The sequence below is a fragment of the Pelodiscus sinensis genome, chromosome 2, assembly GCF_049634645.1.
Source record: "Pelodiscus sinensis isolate JC-2024 chromosome 2, ASM4963464v1, whole genome shotgun sequence".
Taxonomy (NCBI): Eukaryota; Metazoa; Chordata; order Testudines; family Trionychidae; genus Pelodiscus; species Pelodiscus sinensis.
In genome coordinates, this window is record NC_134712.1 from 135,849,170 (window position 1) to 135,872,951 (window position 23,782).

At 48.6% G+C, this 23,782-nt stretch overlaps 1 long non-coding RNA gene across 8 annotated transcripts; it reads right to left on the reverse strand.

Moving 5' to 3' along the window:
• Positions 1-12,879: 12,879 nt before the first annotated feature.
• LOC142827219 (uncharacterized) lies at positions 12,880-23,310 on the reverse strand. Of its 8 annotated transcripts, none has more exons than XR_012901803.1 (5): positions 22,864-23,310; positions 18,368-22,625; positions 17,613-17,987; positions 15,072-15,223; positions 12,880-14,876 (listed from the first exon to the last, which is right to left on the reverse strand). It is a non-coding gene; the product is annotated as an uncharacterized LOC142827219 (long non-coding RNA). The 8 variants fall into 8 exon arrangements; XR_012901802.1 differs by having other exon boundaries at positions 17,613-18,002; XR_012901798.1 differs by having other exon boundaries at positions 12,881-14,876; positions 17,613-18,456; positions 18,706-22,625.
• Positions 23,311-23,782: the final 472 nt, after the last annotated feature.

A 23,782-nucleotide genomic window follows, 5' to 3' on the forward strand; every position in this document is an offset into this window, starting at 1 on the left:
TAGTTGCTGCCCTTGATCAGGGCAGACCCAGTGTTCAGAGGTGCATCCACAAAGTCCACCTCCCATCTTGAGTCGAGGGGTGGAGGGAAGGTAAGGAGGCATCTTACTCACTCCACTGGTCACTCGCCATCCACCTATTCACTGCTCTCTGGCTGCTTTCTGGTGAATGGCCTGCTGGCCATTCATCCCACCTTGCCACTGCTGCTCTGCTGGCCACTCACTGCACCTATCTGTCACTGCCCTGTTGGCCACTCCTTATGCCTCTCCATCGGTGCTCTGCTGGCTGCTCATCGTAATGTTGCCACTCTTCTGACTGATCCTCGCATCTGCCACTTGTGGTGAATTTGGCTTTGATTTGGCTTTTGAAACCTAGTGATTTCAGCTCTCAATAATTTCAGCTCTTGGCCCAAAGCACTGTCCAGCCACAATAAATTCCAGTATCCACTGGAGTAAATTTAAACTCATAAGAGAGATTCCTTATGGAGTCTGTTCTAGTTCTATCATTAGAACAAGGGGGAGAAATTGGTTGAAACAGTCTTTCAGCTCACACCTGGAGGGCATGCAGCCGTCAGATTCAGAGTCCTGCCCTCCCTGGTTAACTTCACAGAGCTTTGGCAGGGGGGCCCTTGTCCATCCGAGTCAGAATCTCATTCTTTAAACTGAGAATATTTCCCTCCTTTGTGCCAGGCTAAGCACAGAGTATTTCCCCAATAATTACAGACATTGCAATTAGTATTACCACAATTTGTGACCCAACACCAGTCAAGTTGATTACAATGAGGAAAACACCATTGTAACAGCCCAATTTCTAACAGATATTTCTAACAAAGTAGGGGCAAATTGTATTTATGTAAACACCCAAGATTTCTTTCCCATTCCAGCTGGCTGGAATGGAAGCATTGATGCATACCCTGCTTACATAATAATATAGGAACAACCATATCGGGTCAGACTAAAGGGCTATTTAGCCTAGTGTCCTCCCTTCTGACAGTGGCCAATGTGAGATCTTTGTAGGGAATTTTAAAAACACGTAATCATCAAGTGATCCACCCCCTGTCACCCACTCCCAGCCCTGGCAATCAGAGGCTGGGGACACAATTCCTGACCATCCTGGCTAATAGCCGTTTATGGACCTATCCTCCATGAATTTATCTAGTTATTTTTTGAACCCTGGTAAAGTCCTGACCTTCACAATATATTCTGGTAAGAAGTCCCACAGATTGTGTATTGTGTGAAGAAATACATCCTTTTGTTTGTTTTAAACCTGCTGCCTATTAATTTCATTTGGTGACCCCTAGTTCTTGTGTTAGGGGAACAAGTAAATAACTTTTCCTATTTGCTTTTTCTGTGATTTGATAGACTGCTACCATATCCCCCCTTAGTTGTCTCTTTTCCAAGCTGAAAAGTCCCAGTCTTATTAGTCTTTACTCATATGGCAGCCATTCCATACTCTTAATAATTTTTGTTGCTATTGAACTCCATGGGGATTAGCTTGCTCAGCCTTTTGAACCAAGTTCTTAGAGGGGGTCATACCTGAGAGCAAGTTGTCAAAAGTTGTTTTTTAAGTGAAGGGGTTATATGGTGCTGGCAGGAGAATTCAAATCAGGATGAGTTCTGGAATCAAGACCTTTGCTGGCTCTGAATGACATCTCTAGAGCCCAACTGTGAGCGCATCACATTAAAGAGGGGGCTGGCAGCATTACAAAGGTTGCCCAGTGCTTCCCATGATACACCTTTGTTTTCCGCGGATTATAACACTGTCAAACTTAAAATTTTCCATGCTGGGTGTCTGCCCTGAGGCTGAGCATTTCCTGAAACATTCTGTCAAAATAATCCAGAGGTTTGTGAGAAGGAGGCTAGGCAAGATGCTAGGTCTATTACAGGAGCAGGGGATTAGACGATCAGAATGATCCTTTATGGCCTTAAAGTCTATGGCTACGTCTAGACTGGCATGATTTTCCGCAAATGCTTTTAACGGAATAGTTTTCTGTTAAAATCATTTGCGGAAAAGAGTGTCTAGATTGGCACGGACGCTTTTCCGCAAAAGCACTTTTTGTGGAAAAGCGTCCATGCAAATATAGATGCGCTTTTGCGCAAAAAAGCCCCGATCGCCATTTTCGCAATCGGGGCTTTTTTGCACAAAACAAATCTGAGATGTCTACACTGGCCCTTTTGCGCAAAAGGACTTTTGCCTGAACGGGAGCAGCATAGTATTTCCGCAAGAAGCACTGATTTCTTACATGAGATCGTCAGTGTTCTTGCAGAAATTCAAGTGGCCAGTGTAGACAGCTGGCAAGTTTTTCCTCAAAAGCAGCTGCTTTTGCGGAAAAACTTGCCAGTTTAGACACAGCCTATGAGTGTATGAAGACCTTGTATTACCCATACTAACCATTTCTTGAGATTTTTTTTTTCAAAAGCTCTGATGCCTCCAGGCTTTGGAGCAGGGATTTGAAATTTCCCAAGGAGGCAGCCTTTGTGCTAGGGATGTGCTTTTTGCTGTCTCAGACAATCTACTTAACTTCATCTAAAGACAAGCCTTTGAAAAGTCCAAGTTCACACATACCAATGAGATGTTAGCAGCTCCCTTCCCCCGATAAGTCTGTTTGTACTGGCCTACAGCTGAGCAGGACTTTTCCTGCAACTCTGCACTGCTGTGGTATGTGCTGCATCTAAGTACTTGAACTGAGAGCAGAGAGCCTGTATCTCCTATGCTTTCAGTGCCCACTCCCCCATTTCACTGGGCCCGGGGGAGGTTCTTCAGATGGCTGGATCCAAGTGTGTCAGAAACCAGAGATGCAGAAGTAGCAAGACTGTTCTCTGTTTCCTTGCCAACATGTGGATGTGGGGGCAGCGTTTCACTCTTTGGGATACTTGGAGAAGCACCTGGAATACTTCCAAAATTCCTCCACATTTTTCATGAATTTCAGAAGGCCCAGGATTTTTGCCAGAGGAGCTGCCATTTTCCGGGGCAGGATTTATTTGTCTTGTACAACTTGTAAACTTCAGTACATGTGTTTGTTGTATTATTTCCTTGTATTCACCAGGCAGTGGCCCCTGGGGGCAGGGGCGGGGGAAGGGGCACATGTCCCAGTCCACATCTTACAGTGGTTTAAAACTGGGAGCTATAGGTCACATGCCTGTTACTGGTCATGTGCCCTATGTGGGAAATTGGATGTAAGGCTTTCTGCCTCTTAGGGTATGTGTGTTCTGCAGCAGCTACATGTGTCCAGGTGTGTCACAACTCCCTATTGTCCACACTCAAACTCCTGAACTGCACATCTTGAGGCATGTAGATTTCAAGCTGCCTGGATTGTCTGATGGGTGTGGCCCACCTCACATCTGCCCACGTTGCAGGGTGGGTGTAGCAAAGGCGCAGGTTCCTGGTTGCCTATCAGATTAGTCCTCCAGTTCTAGTTTCACAGTCCCCTCTACCCAGAGCTTTCTGACCTATCTATTCTCTTTCTACATCCTCTGTGTGCACCCACACATGGCATGCTGCAGCCTCCCAGCTCAGAGGAGCTTAAAACATCCACAATGCTGTGATTAGCTACTTGGCAGGAGAAGCGCACCAAGATTTTAATCAAGATGTGGCAGGATTATAGCTGTGACTGTGATATCTCTCAGAGCTAGATGTCTGCATGTCACATGGCCAAAAGGCTGATGGGGTTGGACACTGAGCAGCTGCAAACAATGAAGCTCCTGGAAATGACCCTGAAGGCCTGAACATGGTCCTGAAATTATATCAGGAGGACCAATTTGGAGAATATGCCAAAGAAAACCCTGGAGAGGGGATGTGTCTGTCCAGAGACTGGAAGTCCAGGCTGGTAACTGAACCCTCCTGCCCCAATTTTATTTTCTGGACTAATTGTGCTTTTAAAACTGAGGACATTGTAAATTATGGCCAAATAATTTACTGTCCCGGATACAATGCCATGTATCACTGCACGTGTGCTCTTGGTATAGTGCAGCTGCCATGCCATTTGCACAGCCTATCCCCTCACTTTCCCTCCTTCACCTTTCCTTCCCCTCCACCCAGAGTCTGCTGGGCACAATACAAACAGGATGCAGAGCATGGGGAAAATAATGGTTCTGAAAATCCAACTTACTGCTGTGTTATCAAGCATGCAGTGTATGGCCTGTATGGCTTGTGCTAAACCCTACAGAATTAGGAAGTTTACAAACAGAACACACACCCATTTCGTGGGAGGCAGACAGGTGGGGGTGAAGGGCTTTAAATGTCACTTGGATCCATGCTCTCCATCCTTCTCAGGCTTTACTTTATTTCCTTCATTTTCTCCCAATTTTGGTAGCTTATTCTTGGACATTTCTCATGCAGCATGAATTCACAATGTTCTTTTAGGTGAACTGGACGTGCAAACCTGCTAGGGCCTCCATAATAAGGCCCTACCAAATTCACAGACTATTTTGGTCAGTTTCATGGTCAGAGGGTTTTTAAATTAATCAGGTTCACCATTTCAGTTGTTTAAATATGAAATGTCACAGTGTTGTAGCTAGAGCGATTCTGACCCCAGCCTTCTTTTGATCCAGCAGAGCATCAGTATCTCTTTAATTGGTCTGATGACTCATCACCTGGCTCTGCATGCTCAGCCTTGCAGTTTCTAATCCCAAACACACAATAGCCTCCACTCACACACACACACACACACACACACACTCATATCTCAGGGAAGAATGCAGTTTAAAGCAAATTACAAGCAAAGCGGCTGAGAGTTACAAAGATTACAAAGTTGCAAGGCTCAACAATCACCAAGCTTTCAGTAGGTTTCTGAGCTTATAAAGCAAAGTTGCTAAGAGTTACAAAGTTACAAGGTTTTACAAAGTTAACAAAGATTACAACAAGTTGCAGAGTTTAATGCAGCTGAAACAATTACAAAGCTTCAGAGAATCATTTACAAATCATCACTAATGAAGTGATTGAGAAGACAACTGCCTTCCCCCTTTTCCCTAGCAATGCAGTCAGCAGGAGGTTTTTGTCAGTTTCTATGTGTAAGCGGGGGGATGGTCCCGCTATTGTGGGGAACTTTCCTGAGTTCTATACCACCCTGGTGAAATGGACCAATGAAAGGATCTGAGTCCCCGCTCCCACTTCCTTTACTTCACAACCTCCCTGATCCTGAGGGCTCCCCCTCCACTCTCCTGAGTAGCAAAGTCCTTAAAACTCCAACAAGGCTGGTCCCAAGTTTCCTGGGGCTTAATCCCCGACCTTGTAGTCATTTGGGGTAGGGGCTAGAGTGTCCCCACTCCAGGGTGCTTTTGTCACACTGCAGGCTTTCTTGGCCCAGTGATCATTCCATAAAGTTCAAAGCAAATACAATTTATTAAACATCAACTGATTAGAGAGAAAAGAATAAGAAAAAATGAGAAAGGTTAAATGAGAACACACAGTCCTGCTCTGTAGCATGGGGACATCACAAACAGAAGTCAGCAGAGTGTAGGGACAGTTCACAGACTCTTCCTTATAGGCCCCTTATAGGCCCTGGATGTGCTGCAGGGGGGACACACTTGCTCTGGCAGTGACCACACAGCCTCAAGCTCTAGGTCCATGGTCACCAACAGGTCAATTGCGATCGACTGGTCGATCATGAGGCCTCGACCAGTCGATCGCGAGGCGTCCTGTCCGCCCTGCCCCCATTTCCCTCCCACCTCCAAGAAGCCCCACTACCTACCTCCAGTGAAAATGGAGGTAGTGTCGTCTTCCTGGGGATGGACAGAAGTCCCGCAGCTTAGCGCCACTTCCGGCGATTCCAGAAGTAGTGCTAGCTGCTCTGCTCAGTGTACTGCGGGAGTGAGCATCGGCTCCCTGCACCGCACAGGAGGGGTGAGTCAGCCCCAGGGGAGGCACGCGCGGGGCTTCCCTGCGCCTGGGGGGGTTGGCTCTGGGACAGGCGCGCGCGGGGTTTCCCTGTGCTGGGGGGGGTCGGCCCTGGGACAGGCATGCGCTGGTTTCCCTCTGGGAGCGGGAGAATAGAGAGGGCGTGGCTTCAAGAAAGGGGTGTGGCTTCAAGAAAGGGGTGGGGCTTCAAGAAAGGGGCGGGGTGGTAGATCTTCGCCTGTTCGGAGATTTAAAAAGTGATCTTGGGTGTAAAAAGGTTGGAGACCACTGATCTAGGTGGTCAGACCCCTCTCCCAGTCTGGCCTGCTGGGCCTCCTGGCTGATGATATCTCCCTGCCCAGAGCCTCTCCCTGTGCTGCTTTGCCAGTCTCCAGCTCCTTGCGTTGCTTCTCTGTCCCTTTTGGCTCTCTGAGCACTGCCAGTCTGTTGCTCAACACAGGGTCTGCACTCCTTGGACTGTGTGTGCCTGGCTCTGTTGCTGCAGGCCTGCCCCTTAGCACAGCTTGCACTCCTTGGGCTGTATGTGCCTGACTCTGTTGCTGCAGGACTGCCCCTCCACACGGCTTGCTCCTCTTCGCTGTGTCTCAGCTCTCTCTCTCCCTGCTCAGAGAGACCCAGAACAATCCCAGATCGCAGGGAGGACGGGGCCTGGCCTCTCACTCTCCTCACTGGCCTGTCCAAACTGTCAGTCAGGCTGAGCTGGAGTGTTGGCTGCTTTCCATTGTCTCTGGGGTCTGTCCGTCTCATGGACCCTTCCCCTTTTGATACTGGGAGCTGGCGAACCAAAAACTCCCACAGAGTTTTAGTAAAGGGCTAACAGTCCCCTTACATATGTCATATGTTGGCAGAACCTTACAGTTTAGTGTATTTCCAGAAAATCCATGTGTAAAATCAAGTAATAGCTCAGGCAGAGGCTTTTATGCAACAAAGTGTACCTCTAGGAACAAAACATATAGGTGATATGTACAGGATGGGGGACTCTGTGCTGGGAAGTGAAAAAGATTTGGAGTCATGTCAGCTAATCAGCTGACTATGGGCGCCCCGTGGGACACTATGGCCAAGAGGGCAAATGTGCTCCTTGGACATTTTACATGGAAGAATCACAGGTGGAAGCTGAGAAGTTGTATTTCTCTGTATTGGGCACTGGTGCAACGATGGCTGGAATACTGTGTACAGAATTTGACGTAAGTGCTGATATATTTGAGAGGGTTCAGAGAAGAGCCGCAAGAATTATTAAAGGATTAGAAAGTACGTCTTACAATGCTAGACTCACGGAGCTCACTCTATTTAGCTTAAAAAAGAGAAATTTAAGGGGTGAGGTTAAGGGAACGAATACTGTGTAACTGGCTCTTCACTTGAGCAGACAAAGAACAGGATCCAATCGCAAGTTGCAACCGGACATATTCAGACTAGAAAGGCCAACATTTTTAGCAGTCAGGGTTTTCACCATTTTGGCCAGTGTTGTGAAGGATCATACATAACTGGCATTATGTTAAATCAAGATTGGGTATTTTCCTAAAAAATATGCTCTGATTTTTATAGGTGCAGGACAGGGCTGAGCAGCTCTGCTTCCTGCATGCTGTCCCCACTCTAATTCTCTGCACAGAAGCAGGGGCAGGACATATAAATTTGCCTCCTATTCAATGCATATCAAATACAGGCAGTCCCCGACTTACGTGGATCCAACTTATGTCAGATCCGCAGTTACGAACGGGGCTGCCCCAGAGTACACGGACTGCGGGACCTCGCGGTCCTGCCGCCTGTGTACTCTGGGGCTTTCTCTGCAGACCAGGAAGATGCAGAGCAAAGCCGCGGAGGGGCTCGGGCAGCCCAGGGGTGCCTGGGCTGCCCGAGCCCCCCCCCCGCGGCTTTGCAAAGCCGCGGGGGAAGCCGGCAGCGGGACAGCCCAGACGCGCATTGGCTGTCCCGCTGCCGGCGTCCTCAGAGGCTTTGCTCCCCATCTCCCTGGTCTGCTGGTCTCCAGCAGACCAGGGAGAGGGGAGCAAAGCCGCAGAGGACCCAGGCGCGGTGTGTCTCGGTCCGCCGCCCGCGTCTTCCTGGTCTGCTGGGGTGGGGGGGGGGGGGCACAGCTAGTACCCCCCCCCCCCAGCAGACTAGGCTTTTCTCCGGACGCCTGTGGCAGAGCAGCTGGGGTGCTGCCGGTTGGTCCCGCAGCGCCGCTCTGGGCGCTACTTGTGCAACCCAGCAGCACCCCAGCTGCTCTGGTCCTGATTCAGCTGCTGCTGGTCAGTTTCAGCAGCGGCTGAATCAGGACGCCTGGGGCAGAGCAGATGGGGTGCTGCTGGGTTGGTCCAGTAGTGCCGAGGAGCGGAGCTACTGGAGCAACCCAGCAGCACCCCAGCTGCTCTGCCCCAGGTGTCCTGATTTAGCCGCTGCTGAAACTGACCAGCGGCTGACTACAGGAAGCCCGAGGCAGAGTTGCTCTGCCCCAGGCTTCCTGGAATCCGCTGCTGATCAGTTTCAGCAGCAGCTGACTTGGGGACGCCTGGGGTTCTTAAGTTGATTCTGTATGTAAGTCAGAATTGGCGTCCAGATTCAGCCGCGGTTGAAACTGATCAGTTCCAGCAGCGGCTGAATCTGGACGCCAGTTCCGACTTACATACAGATTCAACTTAAGAACAAACCTACAGTCCCTATCTTGTACGTAACCCGGGGACTGCCTGTACAGTAGGTAAACTCATTTTCCTTGCCTGTTGGCGAGATTATGTAACTCCACTCTTCAGATGCCTCCGTTGTCTCTCCACCTGCCATCAGATCAGCTCTGAGTTTCTCTGCTCTGCCTTAGAAGGTCTCCATAGCATAGCTTTCCCCTCTATGTCTTCAACTTGTCACGCTTCACATTGTCCACATCACTGTCATTCTGCCAGTTTCCCAACTTTGTCCTCTCATTTGTCTGATTCTTACACAAGCACCTCTGAGCCTTCTTCCACATAAATGCCCTGTGTGTGGTAGGATCTCCATTAATTCAGCCACAATATATGTTGGCACTTTTAATTCCATCTTAAAGAATCACTTCTGCTTGCAATGAATCATATTGACATATACAAGTTGCGTATACATTTCCTATTGCCAGTGTCCTTCCTCTAACCTCTGTCCTCTTGGCTATAATCACCTTGTATCAGTGACCATCCTTCTGAATGTATGAAAAATGCCTAGCATGTACACCGCTTACGGTTACAATAATCTCAGGGGGACTAGTGTAGGTATTCCAAACACTAGGCCCAGTATTTCTGCCCTTTGCTGGTTCTCAATAAAATAACTAAATACACATAAGCTGTGTCTAGACTGGCCAGTTTTTCCGGAAAATCAGCTGCTTTTCTGGAAAAACTTGCCAGCTATCTACACTGGCCGCTTGAATTTCCGCAAAAGCACTGACGTCCTACTGTCTAAAATCAGTGCTTCTTGTGGAAATACTATTCTGCTCCTGTTCAGGCAAAAGTCCCTTTTGCACAAAGCTTTTTCGCAAAAGGGCCCATGTAGACAGCTCAGATTTTTTTTCCACAAAAAAGCCCTGATCGCGAAAATGGCGATCGGGGCTTTTTTGCGGAAAAGTGTCCGTGCCAATCTAGACTCTCTGTTCTGAAAATGCTTTTAACGGAAAACTTTTCCGTTAAAAGCATTTGCGGAAAATCATGCCAGTCTAGACGTAGCCATATAGCAAAGGAGGATTTAACAGAAATGGCAGAAAAAGAGTTGGCCTGTGCCCTATGTATAAAGCTGTAGTAATTAGTCACAAGAAGGAAAGACCAAAATTCCCAGCTGAGCCCCCTAGAGGGCAGTAGGAGGAAAGATGAAAACAGTCTGAGCTTTGGAATATGTTTGCTGCTGAGAGTTGACTTGTCTTGCACTGCTTACTCAGAACAAGGAAAGTGCAATTCAAAGCGGCGATCCATGCTGACTCTGATAAGTGTATGAAAGGGAAAGAGTGCATTCCTGCACTCTTAGCAAAGTACCAGTACATTGCTGCACATATTCTGCTCTCTGGTCCCCTGAATTATGTAAGGAAGGATGAAAAACAACTGAAAGACTCAGTTCCTTCCCCAAACACACAGGGGAAACAGTAACAAATACCCACACTTTCTAAGAGCTAGATATATGGAATATAAAGCTCATTGGTTGCTCCCAACGTAGCCTGGGAGGTAATTGTTCTGTCACAGGGCGTACTGTCCATTTAAGAGCTGGACTGGCCAGCACAGCTTTGTTACTTAGGGTAAGCATAGTCTTGTCTTGCATCAGCATGATATTGAGACTGCCAAATTCTTCATAGTGTCCAGCTACACAGCCAGTGCACTGTGGATAGCCAGTCACAAATACAGTAACTGGGGTTATGTCTACACTACAAAGTTAATTCGAACTAACCGATGTTAGTTCGAATTAACTTTGATAGGTGCTACACAAGCGCTCCGCTAGTTCGAACTTAATTCGAACTAGCGGAGCGCTTAGTTTGAACTAGGTAAACCTCATTCTATGAGGACTAAGCCTAGTTTGAACTTACTAGTTCGAATTAAGGGGTGTGTAGCCCCTTAATTCGAATTAGTGGGAGGCTAGCCCTCCCCAGCTTTCCCTGGTGGCCACTCTGGCCAACACCAGGGAAACTCGTATGCCCCCCTCCTGGCCCCGGACCCCTTAAAGGGGCACGGGCTGGCTACGGTGCCCGTGCCAGGTGCAAGCCTGCCAGCACCCAGCCAGCAGACCTTGCACCTGGCACGGCTCGAGCCAGCCACCCGATGTCCCCCAGTCCTCCCCCTCTTCCCGGGACCAGGCTGGCGGCTCCCGGGAGCTTGCCCGGGACCGCAAGAGGCGGGCACCCGCCTGGGCTAGTGCAGACATCGTGGACCTCGTCCCCGACCTCCGCACTAGGCACAGGAAAGTGGCTGTCTAGGGCAGGAGAGCTGCCAGCCTGGCCACCCAGGAGCAGGTGTGCATGAAAATCAAGGGGGTCCACTGAGACCCCCGACCCTGAGCTTACAATGGCCGTCCTGGGTCAGACCAAAGGTCCATCTAGCCCAGTAGCCTGTCTGCCGACAGTGGCCAACCCTAGGGACCCTGGAGGGGATGGACAGACAACAGTGACCAAGCCATTTGTCTCGTGTCATCCCTCTCCAGCCTTCCACAAACTTTGGGCAGGGACACCATTCCTACCCCCTGGCTAATACCACTCCATGTACCCAACCTCCATGAATTTATCTAACTTCTCTTTAAACTCTGTTCTAGTTGTAGCCTTCACAGCCTCCTGCAGCAAGGAGTTCCACAGGTTGACTCTTTGCTTTGTGAAGAACAACTTTCTGTTGTTAGTTTGAAGCCTGCTACCCATTCCTTTCCTTTGGTGTCCTCTAGTCCTTCTATTATGGGAACTAATGAAGAACTTTTCTGTATGCACCCTCTCCACCCCACTCATGCTTTTATAGACCTCTATCATATCCCCCCTCCATCTCCTCTTTTCTAAGCTGAAAAGTCCCAGTCTCTTTAGCCTCTCTTCATATGGGACCTGTTCCCAACCCCTGATCATTTTAGTTGCCCTCCCCTCTCCCACCTTCTCTCTTCCCCTCTCCCACCTCCTTTTCCCAGTCTCCTCCAGTTTTGTTCAATAAAAAGAGATTCTATTTTTGAACACAATTGTCCTTTATTTAGTACATCAGGAAGGGGGGCTAGGGAGGGGTAAGTGGAAGGAGGTGAGGGAGGAATGGGGTACAAGCCCCCGATGGGGAGGACTGGGCTGGCTCTGCAGGCTTCTGGGGGTGGAAGCTCTCCTGCAGCCCCCCAATTGCCCCCTCTCCCCAGATGGCAGCCTGCGGCAAGTGCAGCCGGTCTGATGGCCAAGTGCTGTGATGTGCCCAGTGTGGGTACTCCGGGCAATCCAAGCCAGGACTGCTTTGCAAGCGGGGCACCCCTGAGAACTGTCTGTCCGGGGTAGGGGTCGGGTCCCTTTAAGCACAGCCCTCGGCTAGCCTGAGGCAGCAGCTCCACGCTCTAAGTCCTCATCTGATGCCCTGCCGGCACTGCTTCCGGCCATCCTTAACCCCGGTTCAGGGTCCACTTAATGTGGACACGCTAGTTCGAATTAGCAAAACGCTAATTCGAACTAGTTTTTTAGTCTGGATGCGTTAGTTCGAATTAGCTTAGTTCGAATTAACTAATTTGAACTAAGTTAGTTCGAATTAGCGCTGTAGTGTAGACATACCCTAATTCACATTACATGGCCGAGAGAGAAAGAAATTCCAGGAAAAGTCTGAATTTGGTGCAGATTTTGAATCTCATGTTAAGATGAGCATTGCATAAGCAATCAGTGTTACACTGATAAAATACCGTAGCATTCTGATGCAAACATCACTATCATCTTTTCTTCCAATTTGGCTGATATTTTCTTCCTGCCCAGTTTTAATTCTTTATTAAATCATTACCTGTTTTGTCTCACTTACTTGATGCCACCTAGATTTATTATGGCAGTGATATTTCCTGCCTACATTGATAAGAGGCCAGAAGCAGCTCTCTGAATGGGGTTTCCATTTTACTCCCTTCTATCAGTACCTCTTCTGTTCTATTTTTTTCTCTCTTCCCTTCCATTTTTGCCTGTTGGGCCTGATTTGGAATGGAAATGAATTTTTCTGTTGCCTTCCTAGAAGTGGGACTGGGTCTTTTCTTCCTTGCTTGAGTTGTTTCTGTTCTCCATTATCTGTGACTGTCACTTCATCTTCTATTAATTTCTCTTTTCATTCAGTTTTGACTTTTTGCTCCTTTTGTACTTGATTCTGTCGGGGACTCGAACCCAGACGGCTTCAGTTCGTTGTCTGACCGCAAAGAGACAGGCAACACCAGCAAGGTCTAATCACAAAGTTCTTTATTGAAGAGTGCACACAACAATAGAGAGCAGCCCGTCTCTACTAAGAATGGGTATATCTACACTACAGCGCTAATTCGAACTAACTTAGTTCGAATTATTTAATTCAAACTAAGCTAATTCGAATTAGTGCATCTAGACTTAAAAACTAGTTCGAATTAGCGTTTTGCTAATTCGAACTAGCGTGTCCACACTGACTGGATGCTGGGGCGCACTTAAGGGCCGCTGAAACCGGTTCCGGCAGGGCATCAGGTCAGTAGTTGCTTTGTGTGGCTGCTGTCTGAGGCTCGTGCTTAAAGGGACCTCCCTGGACAGCCAGTTCTCAGCTTTTCCGCTTGCTTGCCTACCTCGCTGAGGGACAGCAAAGCGTTTTTGTCTGCACCTGTCTGTGTCGGTGCTTCCCTTTGGGGACGCTGCCGCAGTTGGCAACATGGAGCCAGACCTCGCCCTGGGCTTTCTGGTGCAGTTTTTAGACTTGCTGCTGCAAGCCTGCCAGCAATGGCTGGAGGCTGCCTGCACGTCAGCCCCCTACCTGTCCCCTGGCCTCCCTGGGGCCATGGAGGAGCCGCAGCAGCGCCCGGACGCCAGCATGCCCTGCTGCATCTGGCGTCTGGACACCGCAGTGACTAGTGGGACCGCATTGTCCTGGAGCGCTGGGGAGACAGACAGTGGACCCAGAACTTCAGGATGAAGAGGGACACCTTCCTGGAGCTCCGCGAGTGGCTCGCCCCTGCTCTGCAGCGACGGGACACTCGCATGAGGCCCGCCATCCCCCTCCAGAAGCGTGTGGCCATCGCCCTCTGGAAGCTCTCCACGCCGGACAGCTACCGATCTGTTGGGAACCAGTTTGGCATGGGGAGATCCACCGTTAGAGCAGTGCTCATGCAGGTATGGCACCCACCGGCCACTGGGCCAGGGGGCAGGGGAGCTGCAAGGAGGGGATGGGCCACCCCACGGACAATGGGGTGGGGGGAGGAGTCAAAAGTGCCCCGCACCGGAGGGTTTGGTCTGTCCCGGCCGTACTACACACCACCCGGGGGGGTTGCTTCCGGGAGTGAGGCGCAGGGCAGTGCCAGGGCACAAACACTCCCAGCCACCTGGGCACCCCAGTGATTCGCGGTTTGCTGTGTCTCTCTACAGGTGGTCAAGGCCATCAACCGGGTGTTGCTCTGCAGGGTGGTCCACCTCGCCGACCTGGACGCCGTCATCCGGGGGTTTGTCGCCCTCAGCTTCCCCAACTGCAGGGGGAGCCATCGACGGGATGCACATCCCCATCTGTGCTCCGGAACACCAGGCCTCCCAGTATGTCAACCGCAAGGGGTACTTCACCATGCTCCTGCAGGCCTTGTGTGACCACTGGGGCCAGTTCACGGACATTAATGTGGGCTGGTCCGGCAAGGCACACGACGCATGGGTGTATCAGAACTCCTCCGTGTGCCAGAGGCTGCAGGCTGGGACCTTCTTCCCTGACCGCCACATCAGGGTCGGGGACGTGGACATGCCCGTGTGCCTGGTGGGGGATGTGGCCTACCCCCTACAGCCCTCCCCCCTTCCCCTCCCTAACTCTCCTTCCTAATGTCAAATAAAGACACCTGTTTGGCAACAAAAAATCTCTTTTTATTTTACATAACTGGGGTGGGGGGGAGGGAGGAGTGAAGGTGGGAGACGGGAGGGGAAACCTGGGAGGAGGGAGCTAGAAGGGGAAGGAAGGGGAGGAAGAGAAGGGAAAGCTCAGGCTTGGGGGTCCTGCTGGCTCTCTCATCTCGCAGCACTGCGGGTGCGGGGGCGTCAGGGGGGAAGTGGGTGTGGAGGGTGGGGCAGGAGGGACGGGGGGTGCGGAGGAAGCAGGAAGGGGAGCAGGGGTGAGAGGAGGAGCAAGAGCTGGGACGGCCGCAGAGGCTGGAGCAAGAGGAGGCAGGAACCTCTCCACCAAGGTCTGGAGGTGGCCTCTGAGGGCACGGCCCTGCTCCTCCAGGGCCTCCACACTCCGCTGCCGCAGCTGCAGGTCCTCCCGGACCCAGTGGTCCTGGGTGCGGAGCTGGTGCTCCAGGAACCGCAGGTGCCGCTGCTGGTACTCCTCCTGGTTCCTGGCGTGCCTGCTGGCCCAGGTGCGGGTGGCTGTTGCAGGCGGGGTGGTGCGCCCTGCAGTCACAGGTGCTGCGGCTGTGGTGAAACAAGAGCAGCGGTCAATTCTCCCTGGGGACAAGGTGGGTGAAACCCAGCCCCCCTCTGCAAGGCCAGGGCCCTTGCATGACACCCAGCTGCTGCTCCATGGTGGGCAAGGCCCAGGTGAACGGTCCCTGGGCTCCCTCTCCTCCCATTCCCCCATACACATAAGGGAAGCATAATGGTACTCACATGTGGAGCCCTCCCCGGCCTCGAACGACACAGGCGATGTGCTCTGTGGGGTGCCTCGGGGGTCCTGGGTCCTGGGCAGGCTCCTGGCTCTCGGTGTCCTCCTCATCCTCGGTGTCAGGGATGGGGCCCTGTGCCCTGGGGTCGATCACCACCTGGGGGGCATGGACGGCATGAGCCCCCAGGATGCGGTCCAGGGCCTCAAAGTGGGGGCAGGCCTCTGGGTCGGCCGGCCTGGGAGTAGGCCTGCCGCAGGTCCTTAATTTTGCAGCGGACCTGCTCCCGGCTCCGCATGTGGCCTCTGGCGGCCAGGCTGTCAGCCATGCGGCTGTAGACGTCTGCGTTCCTGTGGCTAGTGCAGAGATCGTGGACGTTGGAGGCTTCCCCCCAAACCTCGATGAGGTCCACGATCTCCGCACTTGACCAGGAGGGCACCCACCTCTTGCGGCCCTGGGCAGGCTCCTGTGAGCCGCATCCTAGTCCTGGGAAGAGGCGGAGGGCTGGGTGGCAGCGGGTGGCTGGTTCATGGTGTGCCAGATGCAGGGTCTGCTGGCTGGGTGCTGGCAGGCTTGCAACTGGCACAAACACTGTAGTCAGGCCGTGTCCCTTTAACGGCTCCGGGGCCGGGAAGGGGGCAGAAGAGTTTCCCTGGTTAGGCCAGAGTGGCCACCAGGGCAACCTGGGAAGGGCTAGCCTCCCACTAGTTCGAATTAAGTGGCTACACAGCCCTTAATTCGAACTACTTAATTTGAACTAGGCATTAGTTCCCATAGAATGAGGTTTACCTAGTTCGAATTAAGTGCTCCGCTAGTTCGAATTAATTTCGAACTAGCGGTTTGTATGTGTAGCACCTATTAAAGTTAATTCAAACTCACAGCTGTTAGTTCGAATTAACTTTGTAGTGTAGACATACCCAACCAGCCCCCGATTTCTATAGCAAGTAGGGTTATATAGACAGTTCCGTCGCGTCATAGATTATTTACTTAAGCAACCCACCCCCCCTTTGTTAGTTAGAAACTTCTAGCATAGTGGCATACCTTGCCAACTATACAAGGTGGCCTTGATACATTAGCAACTTTCTTATTAAGACAGAAAGCAAGTACCAGACAATGAGGAGACAGGGAGTTTTCTTATCAGTTTCTTAAGCAAGCTGTTCAGCTCAGCAAGTACAAAAATGCAGCTGTTCGGTTATCTCATGCTCTTGCTCAGCTCATGGCTCAAATTTTGTTCAGGGACTACCCAGAGCCCTTTGCTGGACTCTTCTCCGTCTGTCTTAGCATAACCGCTTTAGGCCCAATTTTCTGTGGCCTAACGGTCCCCCTTTTGTCCCTAGAGTACCAATGAAGGGACTCTTGGGACAACTTCGCGGTACTGGGTGGCGCGCTGATCAGAACCTTGTTCCTTATATTTTAACATCATGAGTTTCACATTCTCTTTGGTAAGGGTCTGTCTTGTGTTTTTTAGAACACAAGAAATACAGCATATAATTAACAAGAAACAGCAATAAGCACAAAAGAATATAACCAATACTAGAACTATTCTTTGCAAAATCCAAGTTTCCACATGTTCAAACCAGCTTTCCCACCAACCCCAGAGAGTCCAGTTTTTTCTTGTCTTAGGCTTTCTACAGTTCTTTTAATTTCTGAGGCATCTTCCTTTACTTCCTTGCTGGTGTCAGAAATATACACACAGCATTCTTTTCCTACTAAGGCACAGACCCAGCCCTTACTTACTAGGACATAGTTTAGGGCCATCCAGTTTTGGCTTTTTCTACCTTGGCTCCGGAACCATTACATGTTCAGCAGTACTCTCCAATTGGGGTCAGGGCTAGGCGGATATACCCTGGGTTAGTAAACTTTTTATCCTGCCAAGTATTATTTTGGGCCCAATTTACTAAACAGTGTGCCATTTATTTGAGTGTTGTTCAGTGGGACTGGAATTATTGGGATACCTCCTTTTGAATGTACAGGACTGAGAGCACATATCCAGCAACCTGTGGAATTAAATTTTTGGGAAACTTGGTTCATTAAAAGCATAAACACATTTGAACCATATAAGTTATAATGGCTAGGTATTAAAAACAAAATTAAGCATAAGTTTAGCATGTATTGTTTGTCCAGCCTTATGCTGGCTGTTCTTCAGGACTTTGTAGTTTGCTTCACCTATCACTGTAATAGGGTGTGAAGATTGGGAAGTTGACGGGGAGTTTCAGCTACATAACTAACACTTGGATAAGTGTAAAGCTTTAGCTATAACTACAGTGGCATGGATATATGAATTTCCTTTTCACTCATTATCATTATTTAAGGGGGGGCTCCTCTAATTGGAGCCTGAAACTGTTACATTCCATACTACTGAAAAAGAAAGACAACAAATAATAAACAGATTGCAAACTTAAGAACCTAGGCAAGGAAACGAGGCCATCTTTCCGGGAAAGGACACCACTAATCTAAGGCTCTCTCAGTCGAAGGCGAAGCTTCAGGTTGCCTAAGGGGGTAGCAGTTCATTTGCCCCGGGCACAGATGTCATCTGCTTCTGGTTCACCTGATTCGTGGTGGGGTGAATGTGCGTGGCTCCCTTGAAGTCCGACGTCGTCTGCTTCTGGGCCTGAATTGCCGGTACCAGGCCTGCACTGATCCCCGTCTACTTCTGGACCTGGGTTTCTGGTACCAGGTCTGCGGTGCTCCTTGTTGGGGCCAACTTATGTAGGCACTGGAACCAGTTTGCAGTGGAAGGCGTGAATCCAGGTGGGCAATTCCTCGCACTTTACAGCAGTATGGGTGGTCAGAAGCACTTGGTAGGGACCCTTCCACTTGGGTTCTAGGGCAGTCTTTCGCTGTGAACCTTCACGCAAACCTAATCTCCTGGTTGTAGTTTATGGCACGGCTCAGTCAGGGCCTTCTGGAAGGCATCCTTAACCTGTGAATGATAAGACTGTACACACCTCATAAGTTCCTGACAATACTTGACTATGCTTCCTTTAATAAGTGTGGCAACAGCCAGGTTAATTTTTTGGGCTGCTTAACAATTTCATAGGTCAGCCACATGCAATTTCACGGGGACTGAGTTCAGTTTTCCGATTAGGAGTCGCTCTCATGCTCATTAGGGCAATCGGGAGTGCTTCTACCCATGTTAAGCCAAAGTTCTTACATATTTTTGCAAGTTTGTTCTTTAAAATCCAGTTTCATTTCTCTATTGCTCCTGCGCTCTCCGGGTGTCGCACGCAGTGCAGTGCTTGTCTAATAGAGTAGTACTTTTGCCAGTTTTTTTTTAAACAATTTGTCCAGTAAAGTGGGTACCTTTATCACTGGAGATCACAAGGTGTATTCCTCATAACGGGATGTAATGATTTAGAAGTTTCTTTGCCACTGTGATGGCATCAGCTTTCCTGCAGGGAATAAGCTTTTACTCATCCTAAAAACAAGCAAACAATAACTAACACATATTCAAAAGATTGACATGTAGGCAATTGAATAAAGTCCATTTGCAAATTCAGGCATGGTCCCAAAGGCAGAGGTCTGGTTGCCGGAACTGTCTTTACAGGTTTACCCACACTGTGGGCTTGGCAGACAGGGCAAGCCAGACAGTAATCTTTGGCTGCTTGGGAGAATTTGGGAGCAAACCAATTTTGTTTTACCTTTGCCAACATGCGACAATCCATGGAGCACTGAGGCAAGGTGAGGTAGCAAGACCACTGACGCAACAATGCGGCCATCAGAGCTGCACCACAAGTGGTCTGGGTGCAAGGTGCACCCTGCCAGTCTCCACTCCTGCTTTCCCAATTCTGGGGCTTGGTCTTGCAGGAGGGCCAGTTCCGAAAGAGATGGCAAAGGAGCTGGCGATCGTAGGAGAGAAGGGAAAAAAACAGCAGGTACAGGAGCAGATTCCGCTACATTCCAGACAGTACAAACTGCATAGCCTGCTGCTAAAACTTCACTAGATTTATAAAGGCAAAAACCTATCTGTGTAAAGCACAAAGTTAAGATTATTTAAGGGACTTAAATTATTCTTTCATTAAAACAACAATATTGTACACACAACAATGCTCGAAATACATATATCACAATTAAGACACACAAGACAAATTTGGACAGAACACAGAACATAAATTTATTATGTCATGACACAGAACCATGGTTTTTTTTTCTTCAGTTAACTTTTCAGCTGATATTAGTGCTTTTTGATGATCTGAAAGACAAAGAAAACATTTCTACCCACGTTGGGGTGGTGCATTATATTTTAGAATACTTTTTCTTTACAGATGTTCTTTGCTAATTTTTTATTAGCCTGCTGTTACCTATTGGTATGCTTTTGTTTTGCACACCAGCTTCAGAGGGTTTGAGTAAATTACTTCATTGTTCAATTATTAAGTTAAAGATGACATGCCTTAGTTTCCCTCTTGTACTACAGACTAGGCCTTTTTTTTTCTTTAATGTGTGAAGCTTCAAATAATTTACTGCCACAGAAACTTTTTCTTAGAACAAGGCCCTTGCTAGTTACTATTCCAGCAAGCAAAAAGGTTTTCTTTTCCTGAAAAGAATCATATACAATGTTACAGGCTTACTTATGGGGGACAGTGCCCCCCCCCTTCCAGAACAGACAGGCAGTTTGCAGACACACACAACCTTGGATCTGAAAGCAAGCCAAAAGTGCTATCAACTTAGCCTTGAACAAAAACACAGTGAAGTTTCTGGGCTTGGATTTTTAAAACAATAATTAGTTTCCTTGGAAGACACATTTAACCCTTACGGTGCAGGTTTTACAAATGTACAATGTATATATTTTATTCTTTTATGCAGTTAACCAATAAAATTTCAGTATAATTCCTTATTTCTCTATAATAGATTTAACAAAGTGTCTGTAGCCAAATGTTTAAACTTGATTGTTTCTTTGCCTAGATGATTAAAAGAGGCTGCAAGAAACAAGGAGTCATTTTAAAAGCAGGTTTCCCTTCATATATAACAACAATCGCATAATTCCTTCTTATGGTCTGTCCTGATTCCTGCTAAATGACTTTTCCCAATGGCACAGGTTTATCCAGTATTAATTTGGTAAGGAGGGTGGACTTTCCAATTAGCCCCACCCCTCCTAATTCCTTTCAGTAGGTAAATCCGAATGTTTAGTATTGCAGTCAGCTATTACTAATTTTAAACTTCTCAGTATAGGGTTTTCATAACATCTATGCTGCAGCAGTTGATCTATGCTGCTGACTCTGGGGTGAATCACTCACCTATGTTCTGTAAGGAGATTTATGTTGCAGAATGTGTTTCCTTGTTAAGGCAGATTTAGCTTCTAGTGATTACATCTTCAAATTCAATTTCTACCGGTTGACTTTACGGTGGCTTTTAGGTTACCTTCTCCCACACCCTCAAGCCAATTATAATAGCGTGTGAGGGAAAGGTTTTAACTATTTATTTGTTTCTCTGGACGGCCCCTGCTTGTGCGTTGTGAAACATCCTTGGGTTGCCTGCGATTCCAGCCGGAGAGGCTGTAGTTATCTATTTGCTAACAAGGGCTTGAGAATCTCCTAAAGTTGCTTGGCAGCCCTTTCCTACTCCTATATTGTGTTCTGTGTATATGTTTCCAACTAAAATGCTTAGGGCCAATATGGCTTGATGGCCGGCAGGCATTCCTTCCTTGAAAGTTTGGAGGAATACTTTCCACAAGCTGTTAAATCTATTTCAAAACTCGGTGTTTTGCTTTGGATTGGGCAAGTTTGTTACAGGAGCCTGTGTTTCCAAAGGGAAGAGCTAATTCCTTTCAGTTATTTTTCGTGTTTCCTCTTTATCTGTGTATGCATCATAAAGAGGGGTGGAGGGATGATGTTGTGTCGAATTCCCCCCCCAAGCGTGGTTGATATGTGTGTGCCAACTGAGAAATCTTTTTTTTTTTACACTTCTTGTGCATTATTTTGGCACAGAGGCGCTGCAGCAGTTTGTAAGTTACATCTTTCACTGCAGGGAGGATTTTTGCTTTTCTGAGCTTTACTTTCATTCCTCAGGGCTTTAATTTTTCCTCTTTTCCAATTTGTTAAATGCTTTCAAGTCCTTGGACCATTATGCACATACATGTAGTACACAGGGGTGCCTTTCGGCAGTGTGGGGGGATATGTTTAGATTAACCCTCACCTAAACTAACTCTACACACTCCAAAGAAAGAGTCTGCTGGGTCTAGAGTGTCAGACCTTAGCAGCTTATGAAATAAGGGGAGTCGTCACTTCCTTACATATCCGCCGAGTCTCAAGATTCAGCTGACCCACTACCTCAGGCTTGCAATCAGGGTTTGGTCTGAAAGGACATTCCTTTTTCCAGTTTCCTGCCTCACCACAATAGTGGCACTCATTACGACCAGGGTCAATACTACCTCCGCGTCCTCGCCTTCTAGCTACTCCACTCCTTCCTCTTCCAAAGGTCCTCACTGGTTACCGTGACTCCACCCGCGGTCCCCTTCTCTGCCTCCTGCCACGGCCACTGCCATCAACGATACTTGATCCCTCATATCCTTCTGTTTTTCCTTCCTTCTTTCTCTCTCTCTCTTCTCCTCTCTCCCATTGTACACCCGTGTTGCAATGCTAACCACTTCAGGTAAACTTTTCCCTTGTATCCCATCTGGATGTTCTCTAAACCTTTTTGCAATATCTTCTGCACATTGCGCCATAAAAACCATTTTTATCATTTCTTTCCCAGAGTCTGAGTCAGGATTCAGGTTGCTATGTTTTCTAATTTCATTAGTCAATCGTGTAAAAAGTCGGAGGAGTGCTCATTAGGGAGTTGAATACATGCAGTAACCTTGCTCCAATTGGGGGTAACCTCTCCCGCTGCCCTCAATCCATGCAAAATAACTTGTCGATACCAACTCAAACTCTCTTTGCCCTCATCTGAATTCGGATCCCAATTAGGCTCAGTAGTGGGCATGGCTCCCTAAGCTTGACTCTGGTAATGTGCTACAGCCTTTTCTTTAACCTTTTGACGCTCATCTTCCATAAGGAGGGTATCCAACAATTGGTTCACATCAGCCCAGGTTGGCAGATGGATAAAGAAAATGGTACGGAATGTTCTTTCTACCACTTCCGGGTTATCCCGGAGTCGTGGCATAGAACGCTGCCAATTCAACAAATCGGCTGTCGTAAATGGGGCATGAGTATATACCATCTGAGCCGATCCATTACTCTGGGGAGCAGGGTAGGCTCGTAGAGGACCTAAAAATTCTTCCTTTTGGGGAGTTGAGGATCCTGCTCGGATGGGTGGCGGCGTACAATATTCACATGAAGAGAGGAAACAGCACCTCCTTTCCCATGAAGTCTTTCACTTTGTTCCCTTGGAGGGCAAAAGGGGACGTAATCGTCATCCTCTGGTTGCATTTCCAGAGCATAGGGTGGGGGAAGTTTAACAGAATCCTCCATACAAACGGCCTGCAGGGCCATCTCCTTCTCTTTTGGCTTATAATTGTACCATACAAATAAATATTCCATTTGTCCCGGTCTAAGATTGACCAATACATCTCTCAAAGCATCCATCTTCTCTACGGAGAAAGTTCTGCAGTCCGGCCAATCATTATCTGGGGACAAATGGGCCGTGAGTGAAGGCCATTGAATTTGACATAAATTTCTCATTTTTGACTTAGCTAAACTGGCTGTTCCAGAGATACCCTTCCAATCTCTGAGTACCAGGGACAACGGGGCATCCCGCAGGCATTTACTGCCAACTTGTCCTATTTTCCACGGTTAAGGGATTCGAACCCCAACCCCGGTTAAGGGACTCTAACCCCAGCCTCTCAATACCGAGCGCTCGCTTACCTGTCCAGGGACTCGAATCCCGAACACTCCAGGGACTCGAACCCCGAACACTCCAGGGACTCGAACCTCGAAGACCCCCAAACACTCCAGGGACTCGAACCCCGAAGACCTGGATCCTACACAATGGGTAGGTCGATGTTGCTGGATTTCTGCGGGCTTCAGCTGGTTCACAGGACACGCCTTATTGCCGACGCAGGGATCAGGCCACCGGGCAAGGCTCCTCAAAGTTGGAGGATGCGCACTGCATCGCTTCAGAGTCCGATCCCGCACCAGAGAGTCAGACGTGTCCCATCTGGGGTGCCAAATTTGTCGGGGACTCAAACCCAGATGGCTTCAGTTTGTTATCTGACCGCAAAGAGACAGGCAACACCAGCAAGGTCTAATCACAAAGCTCTTTATTGAAGAGTGCACACGACAATAGAGAGCAGCCCGTCTCTACCAAGAACCAACCCCCGATTTCTATAGCAAGTGGGGTTATATAGACAGTTCCGTCACGTCATCGACTATTCACTCAAGCAACCCACCCCCTTTGTTAGTTAGAAACTTCTAGCATGGGTGCATACCTTGCCAACTATACAAGGTGGCCTTGATACATTAGTAACTTTCTTATTAAGACAGAAAGCAAGTACCAGACAATGAGGAGACAGGGAGTTTTCTTATCAGTTTCTTAAGCAAGCTGTTCAGCTCAGCAAGTACAAAAATGCAGCTGTTCGCTTATCTCATGCCCTTGCTCAACTCATGTCTCAAATTTTGTTCAGGGACTACCCAGAACCCTTTGCTGGACTCTTCTCTGTCTGTCTTAGCATAACTGCCGTAGGCCCAATTTTCTGTGGCCTAACAATTCAAAGTGCTATAACTTGTAAAGTTGAACCTTCGCCTTCCTCTCAAATAACCCTTTATTGTAAATTGTAACTACAGG